Source organism: Passer domesticus, chromosome 6, assembly GCF_036417665.1.
Source record: "Passer domesticus isolate bPasDom1 chromosome 6, bPasDom1.hap1, whole genome shotgun sequence".
In the NCBI taxonomy this organism is placed as follows: Eukaryota; Metazoa; Chordata; class Aves; order Passeriformes; family Passeridae; genus Passer; species Passer domesticus.
In genome coordinates, this window is record NC_087479.1 from 45233683 (window position 1) to 45254762 (window position 21080).

General features: G+C 41.0%; 1 protein-coding gene across 28 annotated transcripts in view; it reads left to right on the plus strand.

Annotated features, from left to right (window-relative positions):
* TSPAN4 (tetraspanin 4) overlaps window positions 1-21080 on the plus strand; it is a 414093-nt gene that overhangs the window by 37690 nt on the left and 355323 nt on the right. The window contains exon 1 of one of the 28 annotated variants that reach the window (XM_064425145.1): window positions 3037-3109. The exons of 24 other annotated variants lie outside the window; for them this stretch is intronic. The gene's annotated coding sequence lies outside the window, so the exon portion shown is untranslated. Of the gene's footprint in view, window positions 1-3036; window positions 3110-3292; window positions 3315-3481; window positions 3597-16971; window positions 17051-21080 lie in introns of those variants that run through there. 3 more of the 28 variants (XM_064425147.1, XM_064425149.1, XM_064425146.1) reach the window with 3 other exon arrangements.

Here is a 21080-nt window from a genome sequence, read left to right on the forward strand (position 1 = left end):
AGACAGCTACCTCCAAGGGGCTTCTGAAGGTAAGCAATCAGGGTTTTAAATTCATGCTGAGTGCTGATAGCAGGATGGAGAAAGGAGAAGGTACTGTGTGTTCCTGTGTAACCAAAACGTCCAGTGAAAAGTCACATAGAGTAAGTCCTGCTTTCTTTTCTCCTTTTTCACTTCAGTGCTTTAGCTTGAAGATTCTGCAGAGATTTCACTGACAAATTATAACTTTGAATAGAGATGAAAACTCACTTGTTTTGCTTTTTCTGTTTAAATTTCAAAAAGCATCATGGTATTATAGGCTACCAAGCTGACAAAAGAAAGGTCAGTAGGAGAGTGAGTTTTCTCTGGGCAAATTTCCTGACCTAAGACAAAGGCAGCAAAGAGCTGTCAGAATAGGTTTTTGTCACAGGAACAGAAGAGGAAGACTGGACACTTATCAATTGGTCTTCACAAATAGGTTGCTCTGAAGAATCATAGCAACATTCCAGCTAAAGACTGGGATGCTGTACTAATCCTGGAGTCATAGTGTGAAAAGATTGTTTTTGGGGCTGTCATATCATCCTTGCTGTTCTGGGTGCTGGCAGCGCAAAATGTCTTGATCGTGGACACAGAAGCTTGATTTTTGCTCTGGAATGACCAACAAACGTGATCTCGTTTCTAAGAGAAGAGTGTCTTTCTCTTCTGAGTTTTTCATGGATGAATTGAATTTCTACAGAGCCTTTCCACCCTCACCTGTGACTGTCCAAGCCAATCACTTGCTCATTCATGTAGCTACACCACTAATTCTGCTTCAGCTCTGGATAGGTTCTGCTGGACCTGTGCTTGATTACTAGCTCTGTTTACCACAAGGGAGCAGTTATTAATGTGCTCTCATTTTTAAGCCTGTTATAACTCCTTCACTTTGATTAATTTCATTGTGGAGCTCTTTACTCTTTTAGCCTGTGTAAGATGTAATTCTGATTGTAGAAGTGCTTCCGTTGTTTCCCTCCCAGCTGAAGGAGGAGGCAAAAGGGCTATTGATTTTTATATAAAGACGAGTTTAATGAGACCTGGGGGTTGGGCTTGATCCAAGGCTTAGTGGAGTCGTTGGCCATCAGTCATTAGATTTCATGGATTTCAGGCGCTGGTATCTGACTTACTGCCATGATGTTCAGCTGCCTGTGTAGCAGGGGTTTTGTGGGTCTTCATAAATCGTTCAAAAGCAGCAAACTCTGATAGTGGGGGAGGGCAGACACGCTGACCAGATACTTAACAGCTTTTTCTTTTATTCCTGTGATCTGTTTTCTCCTATTTCTGTACATTTCAACCTTGAATGTGTGGTCGTGGCACATGTGATAGCAATTTGTAATGAAGCATACAACCCCAGATAAGACAGCAGTGCTCTAACAAGGAGCTTTTAGAGAGAAAAGATTATCTTTAACTCTGAGCTGAGTTGTAATTTGGTGGGTATTAATGCATAGATTTTAAAAAATGAATAGTGTAATCGGTGATAGGAAGGGCATTAAAAACATAGGCATGAGCTATGAGTGATGTAACTCAGAGGTTCAGTTGTGTTAGTACCTGGGCCAGATCTGACCTGCAAGGCAGTCATGTTCTGTTTTTCTTGCACACATTTGCACATGTTGATGCTTTTCCTATGAGCTTCGTCCTTTTCCTTTAAAAAGGAAAGATTTTGTTGCATGCACCAGAAGATGGCCCACTGGACTGCCCCAAACCAGCTTGTGGCAGACATCCCCAAAATACCAGACCATCTTCTCAGCCATAATTCTCTCTGCAAATGACTGCAGCAGCTCAAGCTTCATTTTTCCTCCTCTCCCACTGCTTTTTCTCTACTGACTTTTGATTGACTGATACTCTAGGTCAACCAAATGCCGTCCATTTCCCCTGATATAAAAGCAAGCAAGCAGTGTATTGCTCTTACCTATTCAACCCTCAGGAGCTTGTTCTGTACAGAAGCAGGCTTTCTCTATGCTTTGTTCCTGCAGATGTCATTTTCCAAGCTTCTTCACTATACAGTGTTAAGTAATGTATTGTCAGCTGGAACAAATTGGTGTGGCTGTCCATTAAAAATAAGAATAAATCTATTATCACCACAAGATGCCATTCATAGAAATGGGGAGAGGAGTAAGTTTTCAATGCACCTGACTTTTAAGGAATTCAGCCAGCTATTGCTAAGGTCTTTGTAAAGAGATATTTAATCTGTATGTCTAAAATGTAGTAAACTTAAAGAAAACAACGAAATGGAGTATCCTTCTTGGAGCTTACTATTTTTTTTCCCCAAGTACACAGAAGGAAGATAGATTTTTTTTTTTTTTTTCCATAGGGGAAGGATCATGAACTGTTGTTTATCTGCCTTGTTTACTCTTTGCAATGGAGCTGTACAAATAAAAGGAACAGAGTTCTTGTATCCCATGAGTGGTAAATGGAAGTAGGATCTATATAATAGCTATTGTAAAATCCATGTCTTGCCTTGGCTTAGAAAGCTGCTGGTCACCCTCATAGATGTATCATTCAATTTAGTGATGCTAAGCATCTGTTTAAACAAATAGCTTTGAAACTTTTGACAGAACTAGTACTTTGTCCTTGACTCTGTCTTATCTGTAGCTGTAACATGCAATTCCTTCTGGGCTCTTCTTTCTGTCATCATCAGGTGCCATGTGCAGTGCCATCAATGGCCAGTGCAGCTGGCAGGTTTCTCTGAAACTTGCCTGCCTTTCTGCAGAGGCTAGTGTTACTCTGCACCTGGGTTTGGTTCAGCCTTCAGTGTCACACAGCTGCCCAGAAATGCAGTGGCTGTTGTGCTCATTATGAACCTGTTGAATCTCTTCAGGCAGCCTCATGGCTTGTACACACTCAGTTGTGTTTGGATGAAATGAATCAACAATAGGAAGATAGCTTCTTTTCTCATGAGAGTAAACTTAGTGAGGTGGGAATTTGAAAACCTTAGCCCTGACCATTTCAATTTTGTCATGCAGAATTCCTGTATGGTACTATATCCCTAATAGCTTTGTCTTGGCATTTGTTGTTCCCAGTTTACAGGTGCAGTAACTCAGAGGTCAAACTGGAGGAGAGGAGTGGTCTACCAAGGTCTTTCTCCATGCAGCTTGTGAAAGTGAGATGAACAAGGCAGCTCAAAACTTTCTGACTACCCCAGAGGATTGAGTATTTGTCTCATTGTCATTTTGAGGCTTGCTTGAGAGTCATGCATTTTTATGTAGAGGCTGGATGTACCTTACTGTGGGCACACAGTTTGTGGTAATTGGGAGTGGGGCTGCAGCCAAGCCTGGTCCCTAATGGACTACAGCTGTGAGCAGCAGGTGAGCAGCACTGGCAGCAATGAGCCATGGAGTGCCCAGGGGCACTGACCAACCACCAAAGGGAGCAGAGGGCACACAGGTGCAGTGCATCAACGTGAGGGGTATAAAAGGCTGGGCTAAAGAACAAGAAGGGCAGATGCTTGCAGCCTTCTGAAGTGGTGTGGTGTTACTCTGTATGGGTTGAAGCCTCCTGGTATTGTAGGATGATAGTCCTTGTATCGTGGCCATCTCAACTGCGACATGCTGCAACACCTTACCTTCTCTCCTCTGAAGGAAAAGGAGGTAAAAATATTATAGAACTGAAGAAACAGAGAAAAAGGGGAGGGTGAATGTTGGCTCAATACTTCTTTGGTTTGATTAAAAGATCCTGACGAGGAGAAGTAGAGGGCATCTGTGGTCACAGAGGTTTTGTACATACACTTGGGGATGTGTGCAATGGTTTAACAAGTTGAAGACTGACACACAGTGTATGGAAAAATAGTTGTGTGTTGGTCATTTGTATGAGGCATTTCTCTGCTCAAAACTGTGTGAGTGTTTGCAAAACTATTTTCTTGTGAATGTAAAGGGTAGTAATCCTGGACATGCATTTGATTTGCTCTGGCTGCTGAGCCTTTGCTGAGAACTCAAGTTTCAGTTGTCTGTGAGTGAGAGTGGGAGGAGGCTGTAAATGCTGTTATGGTGTTTAACTGGGGAGGGGTGGACAGAAAGGAGGTCTGGGTGATTCCCAGTTTGTTCATAGCTTCCGCATCACTGGAGGTGACCAGCTGCATGTGACCTGTAGAAGACCTGCCAGTGGTGCTGCTGTGCAGTGCTGAAAACCTTCAGAGAGGGGGCCTGTGGCTGCTCCAGCTGCCTGAGCTGCCCAGACCTGCAGAACGGTGTCACGGGTAACCGAGGGCTTGCTGAGTGCTGCTAAAATCATGTCACTCCCTGCCTTGTGTGACTTTTTACAGTAAAGGTATTGGAGAGTAAGGTTCATTTTGCTTGTGGGATTTCCCTGCTTCCCACACATGACTCTGGCTGACTCCCCTCAGTACTACCAAGGGCAGAGCCCCTTGGTGTCGCTCAGTTCTGTGTGTGTGCAGTGATCCTTTGTCCTTGAATGGCGATGAATACACAGTGAAGAAGGTGGTGTTGGGGCAGAAGCACCTGGTTCTACCCCAACAGCTGGTTTTTCTTCAGCGTGTGTGCTGGGTGTCTTATTGAGAAAGTCTGTCCATACTGTTCCCACTGCTGTGCAAAGCTTTCCTGGTGCCTGCTGGGAGCAGGGACCACTGTGTGTGTTTTAATGTGTTTTGGGTCCAGAAGTGCTGTGTGGGTGGTGGAAAAATGGCAGAGATGCATATGTGCTTTTCTAGAACTTGCACTGTTAATAACTGTGTACTTAATACTGATCTCCCGATTTATACCCCATTATGGATTTATTTATTAAATGCTCTTGTGGCAAGAGGCCTTTGACCTTTCATGCTTTTGATATATTTTAGCAAAGTTAGTAGAAGCGGAGATAAACTGACATCTGGAGGCACATGGGTGGTGATGGCATAGTAGAGCTGAAGCTCTTTCTTAATGGACCTGTGCTCTTTCTGCAATCAGAATTGGCACACATGACAGTGCTGCTGCTGTGCTGTCTTTTGGCCTAGTTTTCTAGGTGCTTTTGCCCATACAAATTTCTGAAAATTGATTCTTCCAGGGCCTCCACAAGCTGTGCTGTGAGCTGTCACAGAGCATTTTGCTCATTTGTTCTAGGTGACTTTCCTAGGGTCAAGGTGAGTCGATAGCTGAGCCCTGAATAGAACTGAGAATACCAGATTCCTGCTTGTTTGACCCCTGGAAGCTGCTTTGATAGATTGCTTTTTTGGGTAGCGGAACACTCGGTGTTTTGGGTACATTTAGAAAACTTCCATCTGTGGCTTGTGGTACTACCGTGTAGATTGTTTTTTTCTTTAGAATGAGAGAGGTGGGAGGAGGATGTATGATTATACTGGGTGAGGTTTTTCAGGGGTTATTTTCCTTCCTCCCATTATTATTTACCATGTGAATAGCCCTTCTCCCTAAGAACAATATCATGCTTTCAAAGCCTTATAATCTAGACATACATTAAAATACCCAATGCTAGGAAATCTTCCTTCTTCCTTCCTCTCCAACAATCACCACATACTTCTCTTTCCTTGCCAGTAAAGGCTCAGCATTGAACAGTGATATCAAGGCTTTTATTATAATCTGAAAAGTATGAATTGAGAAGATGAAGTAGATATCTGTGTAGTCTATTTTCTAGGTTATTCTTAACTTCAGAACAAGATGCATGCTTTATTAGTTTTCTGTCTTTTGTGCCCTGATATTAACCAGATGAGAATTTTAACAAAAGCATATAAAATAAATAATTAAAAAAATAATGTAATAAGCAGAATTGCAAAATATCAGATGCCATTTCATAACTAAATGTGGGGTGGAAATTAAAAGTCTGGAAACCATACTAGAGCAAGCACAATGTCAAGCTATGACCTTAACAGGATACTGTCAAAATTAAAGGTGGTGTTTTGAGAGTCTGCCCCCAAGGACTCATATCTTTGGGAGAGTTTGAACTCATTAGTGCTTAAAGGCTACCTTTCTGGTATATGAAAACATTTTTAGAGCTATTCTATTGTTTTCTATTTTTCTCTTCATACAATAAGTTTGGCTGTATAACATTCTCTGTGCTCCCCATCTATGGTATGCTCCCTTCTTCTCCCTCCATTACTATTTCACAATGATACTGCTTTTCCAGTAATGGTTTAACTCTTTGCACTACATTAAAAAAAAACCCCAGAAAACAAAAAACCTCTCTAAAACACTGCAAGAATTTATTTAATTTGTGTATAGAAAGAAGAGTGATTAAATGTGTGTGTTTAGAGGGAGAATGCATTGTCTCTTAGTGATTTGGGGTTGAATTGGAGTACTGTGATTGATAGTGAGTTTTACTGATGTCTTTGAGTATATAATAAAGGAGAAAATGTTGCTTTTTTATTAAGGACAGATGTACTTGAAGGAAATGCAGACTTTAGTTGAAGTTCCTATTTCTGGGATTTCCCTGTAATTGTACATTTAAAGGAGTTGCATGCACTACCCATGTGAAGTCACATGATTTAACATGCAGCTTTGTACAGTTTGTTCCCTTTTTCCTCTGCATGTGTTTTATTAACAACAAACAAGCAAACTGATCTTATGCCAAATACCAGTGGTTGGCAATCCCTCTAAAATCAAATTGTCTTCCTGCAACTCATTGGGAAACATTTGCTATTAGTGAAGCAGGGCTCTTGAGGGAGTAACATTAGCATTCCCAATAAGCAGTAGAGAAGTATGGAAGTGTATGTTATAAACATCAGGGATTATATTGTTTTCCCTTCTGTGTCTAGGACTGATGTGGCTTTTTTCCAGTTGACATATTTAAGAGGTTTTTTTTTGACCCAAGATGAAAATGAGGGGTCAGTTTTTAAGTGATGTAAACACCCAGAGCTACAGTGAAGACAGACACTCCTGGTTTAGCCAAGCAGATAACTGCATTTTTTTTGTTAAGTGTTTATATTGCCCTGTTGGCCCAAATGAGCGTGCTTCAATTTTTTGTTTTCATATGCGAGGATCTGGCACTGCAAATTCAATTTAAATTCTAATGGGAGCATGACTAGAGCTGCATAAATGACATCTGCCTCCACATTAGAGTGGTCATCTATGGCAAAGATTTCAATGTGGATTCTCACCTTGAAATGAACATGCTGATGACTGGCCATGAGTTCATGTTGGTTTGGGTTTTTTTCCCCTGTTTTCTCTTGCTGCCAATATAGAGTTGTTTATGCCAAATAGCTCATTTTCTCTGGGAGCAATTTTGAACCTTGCTCCAAACTGCCCACTTGCTAATGTGCTCTTCTAAATTGTGGCTCAGATCCCCGCTTTGTGTTGATATGGGAAGGATTTGACCTAGGTGTTATGACTCTTCTGGCTGTGGGAGAAAAATCAACTTCATCCCACTCTTTGGGAATCAAACAATAAGGCACAAAAGGGATAGAGAGGGAGGGTCTGTTGCCCAGAGGTTTTTTTTTTTTTTTGTTTTGTTTGTTTCTTTGTTTTTTTTTTTTCCCTAAGCCAACAAAGCCTGACAAAATTAACCTAAATATATCAATAACTTTGGATTATTCAGGTATTCTTTCACCTTATTTTGGTGAAAACATTGTTTGCTTGAAGAGATTATGCTGGGTTTGTACTTCTCTGTAGAGAGCTTCCAAGAGGACAAGCACAAGGAGAATAACAAGAATTCTCATCCTTGGCTTCTGACAAGGATACTCCAAGATAATTTTCTTTCTTCAGTAGAGGAAAGTCTGAGGTTAACTTTTCCAGGCAAGTGAGATGACTGGCAAATCAGCACAGGGATGTGAAAGATAATACAAATGTAAATGTATGAGTGCATCTGTTGTGTTTTACTACTGAGAAGTATGTAGTAGAAAACACCAGAGGAGGATTTTTATTTCTTTACCAATACTCTTGATTTCTTTTAGGTAAAAGTAAACCTTTACAAAATTATATGAAACATAGCTGTATCTAATGAACTAATGCATGCTCTAGTTGTATGAGACTATATTGTAATCTTTTAAAAAAGTACTTATATAGAAATATATCTGTTCATACTATCTTTATGTAGTAATATTGGTACTCTCAGGAAGTGTTTATACTTTCAGGAATCAATGCCTGCTGACAAAGTTCTGTAGTTTGGTCAAGCATACTGACCCATAGCTGAAGACTGAGCTGGGCTGAGCACAGGGACTTCCTGTGTCCTGATCTGGTGAACTAGCATGATAAATCATCTTCTTCCGCTCCCTGTAAATCACCAGGTATTAATGAAGATTTATATGGGTACACATGGTGTGTAGGGAGATAAATTATTGCTGATCCTCTCCTGTTGCAGCATTTGAGGAAGGGTAGGTCCTAGGGAGCACATTTGGATTTGGCTGTTGTCTCCTGTTGAGAATAGGAGCAGATGTTGGGGTCTTGGCTGCAGACAGTTGAGTGAATTGCAGTGAATTCCTTCACCATGCTGAGGGATCTAATTGAATGAGGAGAGCTAATGGGAGGATGGAAGCGTTTGCAGCAGCATGGGAAATGAGAGACTTCCCCTGCTGCCATGTTGGTGTAAATTGGCAGATTCCTAATGAAATTAGTAACCTCCTAATAATTCATACACTAGAATCTGTCCTACACTGGATCTGTGCTCAGGGTGTGCTGTGCCTCTCAAAGGTTATATAATTCCTCTTTGCAGAAACAGAGTTTTTAATTGCTTTAATTGGTCTGGCTAGTAGATATCTGATTCTACCAGTATGTCTGCTGCTAATGAAGTCTGTGGTACAGGATTGTTATTTATAAGTAGTCTATTTTTAACGGTGCTGCTGTAACAATTTAAATGCTCTGAGCTCTGTGTACCCTGATGGGCTTTTTGTGTATGTTTATTATATGGGAACAGCTGGGTATTTGAGAACACAATTTGTTACCTCGGTTTCTCTAGGTGGTAAAACTATATGACTGTTCCCCTGACTCTGCTGAAGTTTGTTATGAAACCAGACCCTGTTGTATCCTATTCATAAGAAATTGTGAAAAGGGCATGTCATTCTCCTGGCTCAGTATCCTTCTCAGCCATTGCTTCTCTACATGTTGACCTGACATTGTGGTTGGAGAGATACCTGAAGTAGGTGGTTGCTTGTTGCTCACTCATCTCTTTGTAGGTTATCTGTCAGGTTTGTCAAGAGCAAAGACGTTTAAAACATAATTTCCTGCAGAATGATGAATTCTCTTCTGTGATAGTTGTCCTTTGCTCCGGGCTATTACCTTACTTTTGTTCTCTTTCTGTGAACAATGTGATTAAATTGCAAGGTTGGAAAGCCAGGTTTGTAGTCTCTTTTTGTCCTGATGCCAGTGCAGGGCACTGTCTCCTTGTGTCAGTTTGCAGATGTGGAGATAGCAACTGCATGAGAATCACTGCCACGTTACAAAGTTTGACTAAAAATTACAGCTGTCTAATGTTAGCTTGTAGTGTGTGATTTATGGGGCATGGGGGCAGTGGCAATGTCCTCTGACCTTTTCCACTGGGAACTGTGTAACCCCGTGTCCTTACTACCCTGAGAGCTGGTCTTCCTGCTGCCTGCCTGCTGGATGCAGATGCCATCACAGGCATCTTTGCTGTGCAGAGTGTACAACGACCTTGGGGCCTGAATAGGCATGTAGAGCATCCTGATCCAGTTGGGATGCACGTGTCATGCGTTGTCTTGAATTCAGTAAGCTTCATATGCTTCACCCTGCTGGTGTTTTGTTGCATGCTCACAGCAAGCACCCAGGAATGTAATGGTTGAGATTACTTTGGCCTTTGACAAGGTTTTGGCTGTTTCATTGCTACAGGATTTGTGCTGCTGAGTTTTGTGCTAACACGCATCAGCACAGAGGTCCTGACTGAAAGGCTGTCATTGCTGTCTGAAGGCCTGTACAGGCTAAATTACAAATGTTTGTTGTTACACACAAGTTTTGGAATGGGAACAGCAGAAACTCAGAAGCAGTAAACTACTCCTTACTGTTTTTTTTCCCTCCAATTAATAATCCCCAACACAACAACTAACCCCTTCCCCCACACCTCTGCAAACTTCTCTAAGTGAACAGAGAAATACATGTGCAGTGCAGTTGATTTTTCTTCTGCCTTGCTCCAAAGCTTATCTGATCATCATGTTCTCAAAGATATTTTAAAACTGCTGGCTGTTATTTAAGGATGATATTAATGTCCTTGCTTTGGAGAGTTTGGATAAATGTAGAATTTAATTTAATTAACCTTCATCAGTCTTTCTTTCTGCATGAAAAGGTGACCTTTAAAAAATGCCATTTACATACCCAAGAGCCTGGTGCTTGCATTTTTCTATGTCTCTATATCTATATATAAAGGCATATTAAAACATGTTTACATATGTTTTAGGTATTTCAGGACCATTTATTATGAACATTTATGTTATATATACAGACATATATTGGAAAACTGTACCCAGTGGTAGGCTCAGGTTATTCTAAGTGTTATATAGTTAACCAATTCCCATCAGAATGGATCTAGAGCTGATGGATTCATCTAGGAATCAGCTTGTAGCAGAATGTTCAGAGGCATTGATAGAGGGCATGGAATCTATGGAGTAAGCTCTGTGTAGGTATACAGTAATAGAAATTCTCTGATCCAAAAAAGCAGGCTGAAAAATGTGAGAAGACGGTGGCTCAGAGTGGGAAGATGACTTCCAGGTCACATTGCTTCACTGCATTTCTTCTGAACCCCAGTAGCAAGGATGCTGTCCCCTAGACTGACCTGTCTTTTTTTGTTCTTGCATTCATCACTCATTCACATGAACAATTTTTCCTGTTTTCTCATGCCACGCAGTCTGGAAGAGAGATTTTTTAAAAGCTTTCTTCAGCTAAGACAAGTGTGAATAAACACAGTTTTTGGAGACTATGAAGTCTAGTATGCTTGTTAAGTTCCTCAGATTGAATTTGCCTTTAATATGCTCTTGGGTTAAATTTCAAATGTATTTAAATTTCCAAAGATGTGAACAGATGCTCGGTAAAATTTTCAAAGCTTTTAACTGCTTAGGTGCTTTTGAAAATCCGTTTAACTGTCTGTATGCCTTTAATCTCCTCGATAAATTTACAAATCCTTAGAGCCTGTTGTTCAGTGTTCAAGACTTCAGCAAGATCTGGAGTCTCTGCCTTCTGTCCATATTTCTGTAGCTGTATTTATTGCGGCTGGGAGACTTGCATGCTCACTGTTACTTTGTAAATACAAATGGATCCCAGTCTTAAATCTGACCCTCAATAGTGCAGGTGTAGGATGTTCTCTGAATAATTGTTTTAGACACAGAGGGCTAAAATCCACATTGTGGATTTTGTAATTAACCGCTGTCCTATTGCAAAGAAGGTGTTCTGCTCTCACTTTTTAACAAATTCTCTTCCTTGAACAAAGTTTGTATAAAAAGAGCTGCTTTGACTGTTAAAATATGCTTGCTCTGATTTATAGCACTACACAGCTCACACACAATCATAACCTCACTTTCTCCTGCCAGGGGATGACATATGATAGTAACCAGATATGTATGTTAAAGGGAGGGAATTACCTTAGTGTTGGTATCTCTGTTTCTTGCCTGCTGAGTAGCTTAGCAGTGGAGATGAATGGCAGAGCTAGTGCAAAAATAGTGCACTAATTTGTCCTTGAAATGTAGCAGGCACACTGAGATTACTCAGAAATGTTCCTCCATGGTTTAGAGCTGGAATTAGTCCTGTTGTGATGATAGCTCAGGGGTAGAGGCAAAGAGCTCTTGAGTTTCAGGCAGAACAAAATGTTTGTGGATTTAATTCCAGTGTGTTTGGTTTGAATAAGTTACATTTGGCTACTTGTTTTAGGACCCATCTCCTTTTTAGAACCAGATTTTGAAACTCATTAGCTCCAGTAAGCTTTGGAAGAGATTTCCAGAGTAAATATGCAAGAAATAGCGCTTGCCAAGCAGTGAGTATAATGAGGTTTGGTGTGATAGCTGGGACCTGGTCCATTGCTTTAAGGAAGCTGCATCTCATGTTAGAAACTGTCTCCAGTGTTTCTTATTGCCCAATAAGTTTATTTTGTTGTTGTTCTTTGGTAAATGAGTGCAAGAATGATGTCACTAAGGATCATGGAAGAAATTTTAGTAAACTTACTGGTTTAATAAATAGGGTAAAGGATTTCAACTTCTACAACACAGTATGAATTTTATTTTTAAAGTGAAAATTCTAAGGATTTCACTGTCAAATGGAAGCAGAGTATGAATAAATCTTCTTGAGAAAGCTGATCTGCCAATTAAGCTTTGAGAACCAGTTGCTGTTTTTTTCCCCAGTGATTGTTTTAAATTTTGTAGAGCTCTGGTTATGTAATAAAATCACTATTAACCCAATGCAATAAAACCTTGCAAATATTAAAATGATTGCTGGAAAATAACGGTCTCTGAAATTTGTTCCTCACTACCTACTTTGTTCCTGACATTTGCTCCCTCATGTCTTGTGGGTGCTCCTTAAAGATAATGATATTACCCTCACCAGTTAGCGGTAAAAAGTAATGTATTCCTTGTCTGGGGCATGCACTAGATGATTAAAAGAGAGATCTTTGGAGGCTGAATTCAGTGGTGCTTTAGCCTTTTTTACTTCTGATGCTCTCTGTGTCTCTCTGAGACATTATCTCATTTCTCCATTTCTATTATTGCGTAGTGTTTTTTATCTGTAGAATCTGACTCTGAGACTTTTTGGGAGTTGGTGACAGTTTTTGACAGCTTTGGAGAAAAAAGATGAAGGTGTCTAAACCACCTGGAACTTTCCACTGACTCCTGCCACTGCTGAACTTCATGTTAGGCCCTGGAAGGGACCTCTGTGGAATCATTGCACTTGTTCCTGAATTGTGCAAGGTGGGATAAAATCCTGGCACTGAAAGGAGTCTGTGTGCCACCAAGGCTTGTGTTGTTTCAGCAAGGTCTTGGAAGCTTTGCTGCCCTTAACTGTGAAGGCAGGTGACTGTTGTACATTGTGGTGAGGAGCAGGCTGGAAAAATGTCTTGTCTGATTGCAAGGGGCAGTAAATGCAGTGAGTGAAGGGGCAGGAGAGAGGCTACAGTAATATTGAGCTAAATCAGTCAGAGCTGTTGATTTGGAGTGGAGATTTGTGCTCTAGGGTGATGTGTTTTTTTCAGTAAAGTCTCATCTGATTTCTGCATAGTATCAGGTAGCTTGTAGCTATTTCTCTTTGAGACTTAGATAAGTACATTTCTCTGCATACACAAAGGTATTACTTTATCTGGGAGTTCACTCTTGCATAAAGGAGAATTGTTCAGACTGTTCTGCTCAATGTTTCCTAGTTTTCTGTAGCTTTCCTGATGAAAAGGGGTGGTTTTTGTTTTGGTTTTATTTGTTTTAAATTTTTTTTTACCTTTTTCCTGTCCTCACCTTGGTGGAATCCACTTCCCTGCTACCTTGAATTATTCTGCATAGATGCCTTCAGATCCTGGTGCCAGGAGTATGGCTGGGATACTGCAGGCTGTCACCAGTATCTCATCTCTATGACACTGGCACCTTGCTGGAGAGGCAGGTCTTGCTGATTGAGAGCTGCTGTTCTGGTTCATCTGCCTGCCAGAGCAGTGTCCCTCCATCCAGGATCTTTTTCTCAGCTGCCTGCAGCAATAACTCGAGATCTGCCTGCCATCTGGATGGTACTTCCCACAATATAACCTAGTGTTGATTTTTATGTTGGTTTATTGTGTAATGCTGTAAATACATATGGCTGTGTATAACTTCTGCCTAACTGCTGCAGCTGTAGCAGTGACAATGGGGGTTTGTGAGGCTGAGCAGACTTTTAGCCCTGCTCCTAATTTGCTGTGTGAACTAAGGTGTAGGATGCTTGCTCACTTAGAATGTATTTTTTTTTTTTGGCCTGATTTGAAAACTCTTAAATCACTGTAATTTTTTAAAGTCTCTAAATACATTTTGGAAAAGGGGCCCTTTGATAATATTCCACTTATGCTACCTGTCTTGGTGTTGATGAGAAATGTTTAGAAGCAGCTGCATAATATGTTCATGGTATGCTCAGAAATTGTGCATGTGCACTGCAACACCAGAGAGATTTGTGTATCCTAATGCAGCTGCGGATCAGGTCTCTAGCTAAAGATGGGAGTGTTTCATCCAAGCAGGGGTGACAGATTTGCTGTTGGCAGTGTGATCAGTCACACTGATGGCCGAGGCTCTCCAGAGCTGGCAGAGGGCACGGGTCACTGCGTGTTTTACTGCAAGACACACATAAAAGCTAAAATGCTTGTGTTGTCATAAAAGCTGTCTGTTGAACTTTCTTGTTTTTCTCTTGTGCTAGGTTACATCCCAGAACGCTTGGGAAACATGTGGTTCTCATTAAATGTTTCTCAATAGCTCAACGACAATCCCTAACCGGTGGAGGTCTGCGGTAACAAACAGAGGTTGCCAAAGTGCTCGTGGCTGACAAAGCCCAAGTGGTGGCAGGCTGGGAGCCAGCTCACCTATCACAGTCATCTGCCTTGCCAGCCTTGGAGATGTGGAGATGTCATTTGCTCCCCATTATATTGCTTTTGTTTCCTCATGTCTTGGTGTCCGGCATGGGAATGCTGTCAGATGTTAGCAGCAGGGAAATCACGAGGATGCAGGAGGTCCATTTGTGTCTGGTTATGCAACCATGGGATGAGTGCATGATTTTTAGAAGAGAACCCTGTCTGATCCTTCAAGGACACTTGGTTGTCCTTCATTTTAATGTGAAACATATGGCTGTAGTTTGAAACTGAGGACAACAATTCAAGCCAGAAACACAGTCCTGATAGTGGCTGTGATCTCTGGTGACAAATAAAAAACTTCAGCAGCCCCTTTAAATCTTTAATTGTTTGCTGTTTTGGAGTAACTTTGTCACTGGTTGCTGTAGCTGAATTGATTAGTGGTGATTTGAACACATTTGAATAGAGACTGAAATGATATCCATTCAGTACTTTAATTTTAGTTTCACATGAATTAATTTTCCCTGTGACCTTCTCCCCTCCCCCACCTTTACTATTTTGCATGGTGCTTAAGCAAAAGGGGGCTGGGAGGAAGATGGATTTATCATGTTGTGTCCTGCATGTAACATTATTGAATTTTTGAGCATCATTGCTAGATGGCTGGTTTTGGTCAGTGAGAGCTTTGACTTACAACAAGTATTTTAACACTAAAAGATGCGGCTAGGCATTATTTTAAAGAAAAGACAAATCCTATGACATTTCGGATTATTGAACAGGTGTTTCCGACTTTCCCACCTTGTTTGTATCGGTAGAGCAGGAAAGAGAAACAAACTATCCTGACTTTTCAACTCTGTTTTTCAAGTGAACTATTGACATTTAGAGAAAATGCAAATAGGAGCATTCACACTTTGGTACTTAATGAAAGCAGTATTTGACTCTGCTATATTTGTAAAGCTTGAGTTAACCTCAAAAGTCAAAGCTGCATTATATGTGCAACTTTAAAAATAAATTTCTGTCACTGAAATTTGGGGTGGACATTGTTCTCTGGAGTACTTGAAAGGTTACTTGAATGTCCTAAATAGAATATGGAAGAATTAGGTTGTAATACAATTGCTTTTGAAAAATATTCTCATAAAACTAGGTTTCCATTCTAAAAATAAGTAGTAGAGGTGCTTCATGTTGCTTTAAGGAAATAAGCTAACTACTTTTTGCTGGTTTTATGGTGAAGACCTTGTTTGTTTGTGTTTTGGTACAATCTTGGAGGGGAAGGAATAACAAATGCCTCTGTCATGGCTTCAGTTCAACAAGATATATGAAATCAACATTAAAAGCCAGTACATCAGTGGCTGTCTCTGGCACACTGTTCTGTTCTCTGAGGAAACGGGTTTCTTCCCACACAGGGAAGATGAATTAGTTGTGTGAGGAAATGGGTTTCTAGGATATTTTTCTGCAGTCAGCAAAGTGAAGTGAGATGATAGCATTCAACTTGTTTTGCTGTATTTAAGGTTTTGAGGTACCTAGAGCTTGAAATACTCAGCATCCAAATAAGCTTGCAAGAAGCTGATTTGTATTTTTCAGGCTCTGTTAAGGTGTGTAGGGGGAAATCAGAGTCACACCAAGTAAAATATCTTCAGTAGGGACAAATATTTCCTTTTAATATAATCAGAGCACTTCATGCATGATGACTGCAGCAGGATATAATCTGCAAAAGTATCTTTTACTGCTCCTCGTCTGTAGGTCTCTTAAAAACTGTTTGCTTGGATCACAAAATCCTGCCCTTAATGTGCCAGCAGTATGGTTAGGGATTTTCTATAATTCTGAGATGTTTGACATAATTACAAAAAAATCTCCATTGGAAATGTCTTGTTTGCACCTTTGCTTAACAGATGATGCTTAGTGAAAATTATTTTTCCTTTTTTTCCTGCATGTGTTGACTGGGGATTCCTAATCTACCTTTTGGTATGTTTATTGCTGTCCTGGTTTCAGCTAGGGTAGAGCTAATTTCTTCTCAGTAGCTGTTACAGTGCTGTGTTGTGGACTTGGAATGAGAATGGTGTTGGTAACACACAGGGATGTTTTGATTTTTTTACAAAGTCGTGTTTATCTTAAGGACTTTCTTTCCTTTGCATGGGTGAGGAGGTTTGCAAAAGAAGCTGGGAGGGAGCACAGCCGGGACAGGTGACCCAAACTGACCAAAGGGATATTCCACACTGTAGGACATCATGTCCAGTGTATAAACTGGAGGATTTTGGCAGAAGGGGAGTTCACCTGGGTTCAGGAAGGGAGATTGAGCGAGCAGTCTCTCAGAGAACCCGGCTGTTGTGGGGTTGCAGAATCACACCAAGCAAGGCTCTGCGGTTCCTGTCCTTAGGGAGATTTGGCATCTGGAGAGCCAAGGAGGGAGCAGCAGAACCCACTGACACTTTAACAGCCCCACATGACAGTGCAAAATCTAAAAGGGTGGAATCTGAGAAGCCTGAACGAAGTCACACTTCTGTGTAGGATGTAGAATCATGGAGTGTTAGTCTTGGAAAATGGTCTATGATGCACCTCACTGGGGAGTAAGGCTAAAGCTGCCTGGATGTTGTTGCAGAATCAGCCTGGCCACTTTGCAAGCTGGCTCAATGTCTCCTTAGTGTTTGCAGGCATTAGAGGATAGATGTTATCCTTGGTATGTGCTCCTCTAATTCTGTATATTCAACAGAAAAATGTCACTTGTCGGCTGTGCTGTGTAATGTGTGCCTCATGCTGTCAGCAGGGCTTGCAGATATGTTTATAATGCAAGGGCAATCAGAGGAGTCACCCACACAACTGAAATGTTTTCAAGAGATAAAGACTATTAAACTGCTTGAAAACACCAATTGGGTCTCTAGAGGGTGAAAAGCCAATTTTGACCTTACAGACATTTTACTTGCTGATTTTACAAAGGAAGTGTTAGCGGAAGAAAAAGATAAATCTATAATGGAATTACTTTCTGCTCTACAAAATGTGCCCAGTAGCAAGATCCACAGAAGTTGCATGCCCCTTAAAAAGGAAGTGGGAACCAGAGGGTAAAGCATGCTTTCTTCTGTTCCCTAATGGCTGGATTTTGAGGAATCCAGCTCCTCACATCCATACTGTTCAGCATTCCCTTGACTGGCAGTGGAGCTATCCCACAATATCTGAGAGTGATTACATCTATGATGGAGGGGGAGGGTGGATACTGTACTGAACAGGCTATAACGTTTGCTGTCTCAGAGTGTTATAAATGTACTACTGTAACTTTCTCTTGTAGTAATACAAACTACACCAGTTTCCAGCATTCTTATTCTGGGATAATAATACCAATGCCTATGAACTGGAAAGCTTCTTCAGTAAAATGTTATTTTGCTGTAGTTGGACCGATTCCATCAGTGCAAAATGACTACCTTGTTTAAACATGGCTTATTTTTTTTATCTGAAGGAAAATACTGCAGTTTATTTGATCTTTCTAAGATAGTATCTTTATTTAAACATATTGATGCCTTTGTGAAAGGGCTGTTTCTCATACCCATTGCAATCCTTTTGCTTCATTTCTGTGATGGTTCTTATTGAAGAGAATACTCCTGTGTGCCTTTACTGGCACAGTGTTTAGGTGGGTGCACCTAATAGAGCAATGGAAGTGTTTTTTTCAGGAAATACCCTTGTTACTTGATAAATTGGCCAAAACAATGCCTGCTTTCCTATTAATTTCCTGATAGCTGCTAGCCAATGTAAATATAATTCTGTTTAGCAAGTGAGATGAGAGGAGCTTGATGAATTTGTTTGATGTTCTCTCTCTGCTCTGATTTCTAAACTGGAGTTGTTGACATAAGGGTAGAGCTGAGGCATGTGAAGCATCTCCAGTTGGTGACTTGGAGTGTGTGTATGAGAATTGTTACTCTGACAAAGCCTCTGAAAAGGAAAATAACTCTGAAGCAGTGCATTGTGATTTTTACATTGTCTTGCAGATGCTTAGTTAGGGAAGTTGCTTGCTTACAGAAGCTGTCCTCAAGTTTGATCATCTGCTAACTTCATTCCCATTTCAAAACTGGCTGACACGTTCTCTGTAGAAGTTTACATGTAATTATGGGCAGCTAGAGTTGCTGAGAGGCTCCTGGTATGAAGAATGCACTGCACTGCCTGGCTAGTCCAGAATATGAAGTGGGGTGGCTTTTGAGTACCACGGTAAAGGCATTACTGGTCAAGCAGATTCCTTCAATTTGACTTCTCTTGCAGGCAGGAGCAAAGGGATGAGAGCTGTAATTAGAATCGCTTCCTCTCCCTTGCAGCAGGCTGCCTTGAGCCATAGCTCTGTAGCATAGGATTTATGCCTTTAGTGTCTGTTGCTCTCACAGAGGGGGTTAGGATGTGTGGCACAAACCACTGCACAGGTCTTGTGAAGTTGTTTTTGAGCTATGAGAGCACAGGATAAGAAGAGCTGTCCTGAGCTACGAGACCAGCTTCCTGCTGTGTTCCATCAGCATGATAAAAAAGTGGCAGTGAACTTCAGTCTCTTATTCTTTCACTGCTTGCTGCTTCTTCTCAAAAAGGTATCAGCCTTGGCTCTCTTCAGGTAGCCTCCATGAGGGGATAAAAGCAGGGCTTTCTCAGCTTGTTTTGCTGTGTACTTCTCCCACTTTTCCACCCTTTCTCCCTTGTTGGTTGGTGTTTTCTTGTCCATTTAACCATTAGACTGTTAGTTTATTTTATCTTAATGGGTCTGAGGGAATTTTTTTCACTATTCATCTTTCTTACATGTGCCTCAGTTTCCATGTATTGGTATATATTAAAATCCAGTAGTGCAGGAGGCAGACAGGGAAGTGAGTCTGGGATGTTTTTGTGAGGCTGTTTCTTAGAGTACCCAAGAGAGCTGTTATCACAGGTGTGAATAGGACATACCTTGTTCTGCTGTAACTGTTCATGTGTGTGCATTCAAGTAATGAAATCCGGGAAAACATCATCACTTCTCCTCAGGTCAGGGAGAATAAGGGAAGAATCTCTGTCTGCAGCTAAAGTCCTTCTTGACCTCACGTGGTGAGAAATGACTGGACATGCTGCTCTTGAGAGAAGAGATGTTACTGGAGTCATACTAATGAATTGAGATGTATGAGTTCAGTTCTTCTGCCATAAATTTCTATGATCATGAGTAAGGTTCCTAGTCTCCTGAAAACCTATAAATGAGGTAAACAGTTTTTTCTCCCAGCCTCATCTGTTTAAATTGTGACGACTTTGAGGCAGGAACAATACACACTGTGCAGATGCACAGGAGGTGAAAGGGCCCAAGCTGTCCTGTCCTGTCTGCTGCCTTTTGCTAACTCTTTTGTGGTAAGTAGAACAGCATGGATATGGGAGAGACTGGAAGAAGCAGCCAATTGGAATGACATTTTTGAGGTCTGTGAAGACATATAGAAGGGTATAACAGGATGTCTTTAAATATTTAGATTTTGAGAGATTTTAGAAGGTGTAGGAAAACATTTTTTCCCCTCATGAATTCAAGCTCTGCATTTGTTCACATGGTTTTTAAAAGTAAGAGAAATTATAAACATTATAAAGGCAGAAAGGAGAGCTGAGGGGTTCATAGAGGAGGCAGGGGGGATGCCAGGCTTTACTCTAGGGAAAATAAGGAGAGGAGAGTGTTTTTTGTGTCTGCTTTTACTGAAGGCACTCCATGTGGATTGGTGTTAGCAAAGGCTTTACGCTGTGTGCGTCACTGCTTTGTAAATGCTGGCAAGTTACACTTGCAGGCTGCTGGACTCTGTACAGAGTGCTGATCTATAGATGGTTTTTCTTTTTCTGTAAAGGACACCTCCAATGCTAGCTGTATTTGAAGGCACAGAAAATAGATTTGAAAAGCTACACACAGCAGCTGTCATAATTTACTGTAATATCCTGCTGTTTAGGATAACTAATGAGTGCGTCAGTTCCTTGGATCTGTTGAGCCAGATCATTAATCAGTATCAACTGCCCTTGCTGCATGGAACTGGGGGACTTCCATACCAGTTGATATGCATCGCCTACATTGGGAGATTAATGTCTGGAAAGGAGGTGGTGTAAAACTGCTGGCTGGGTTTGTGTTCATTGGAGGTGAAATCCTGTACCTGGCTTAGTGTTGGGAATGTTATGGTATTGGCATATCATGGAAAGCATGGACCGGTTACAAGGAAAAAACTTGTATTTCTAAGTTTGGGTGTTGTTTCTTAAGCTGCTCTCCTGCTCTGCAGAACACGAGCAACTTGGATCATTTAATTCTTCACAACCTGTCCTGTAATGAGAAATTATTTCCAGACAGGTCCAGAATTTGCTTTGCTTCCTGTGGCTGAGTCTCGGCTTTTGTTCCCATCCAGCTGTGAGGTATCATCCTTCTGCTTTATCCTCCCATGAACTGCCTAATGTTAAAGCAGATCAGAAGTGAGGGGATGTTATCTTCATAGCAGGAGTTTACTTATATCTTAAGTGATACAAGGTTTTGATACAGCCAAAGCATATTTCTTTAGTGTAGTCTCAGTGAAGATAGCAACAGCAGCATTTCTTACAGCTGCAAATTAAATATATGTTTTCAGTAGAGTAGTGCATTCTAGTGTAGTAATAGATGGGCATCAGCCAAGCATTGAGTGCAACACTAGCTGTACAAAGGGAATAACAACATGCATGTATAAAGTATAAACGTGAGAGTAGTTTTAGACTGTGCCAGGCTGAAGGTG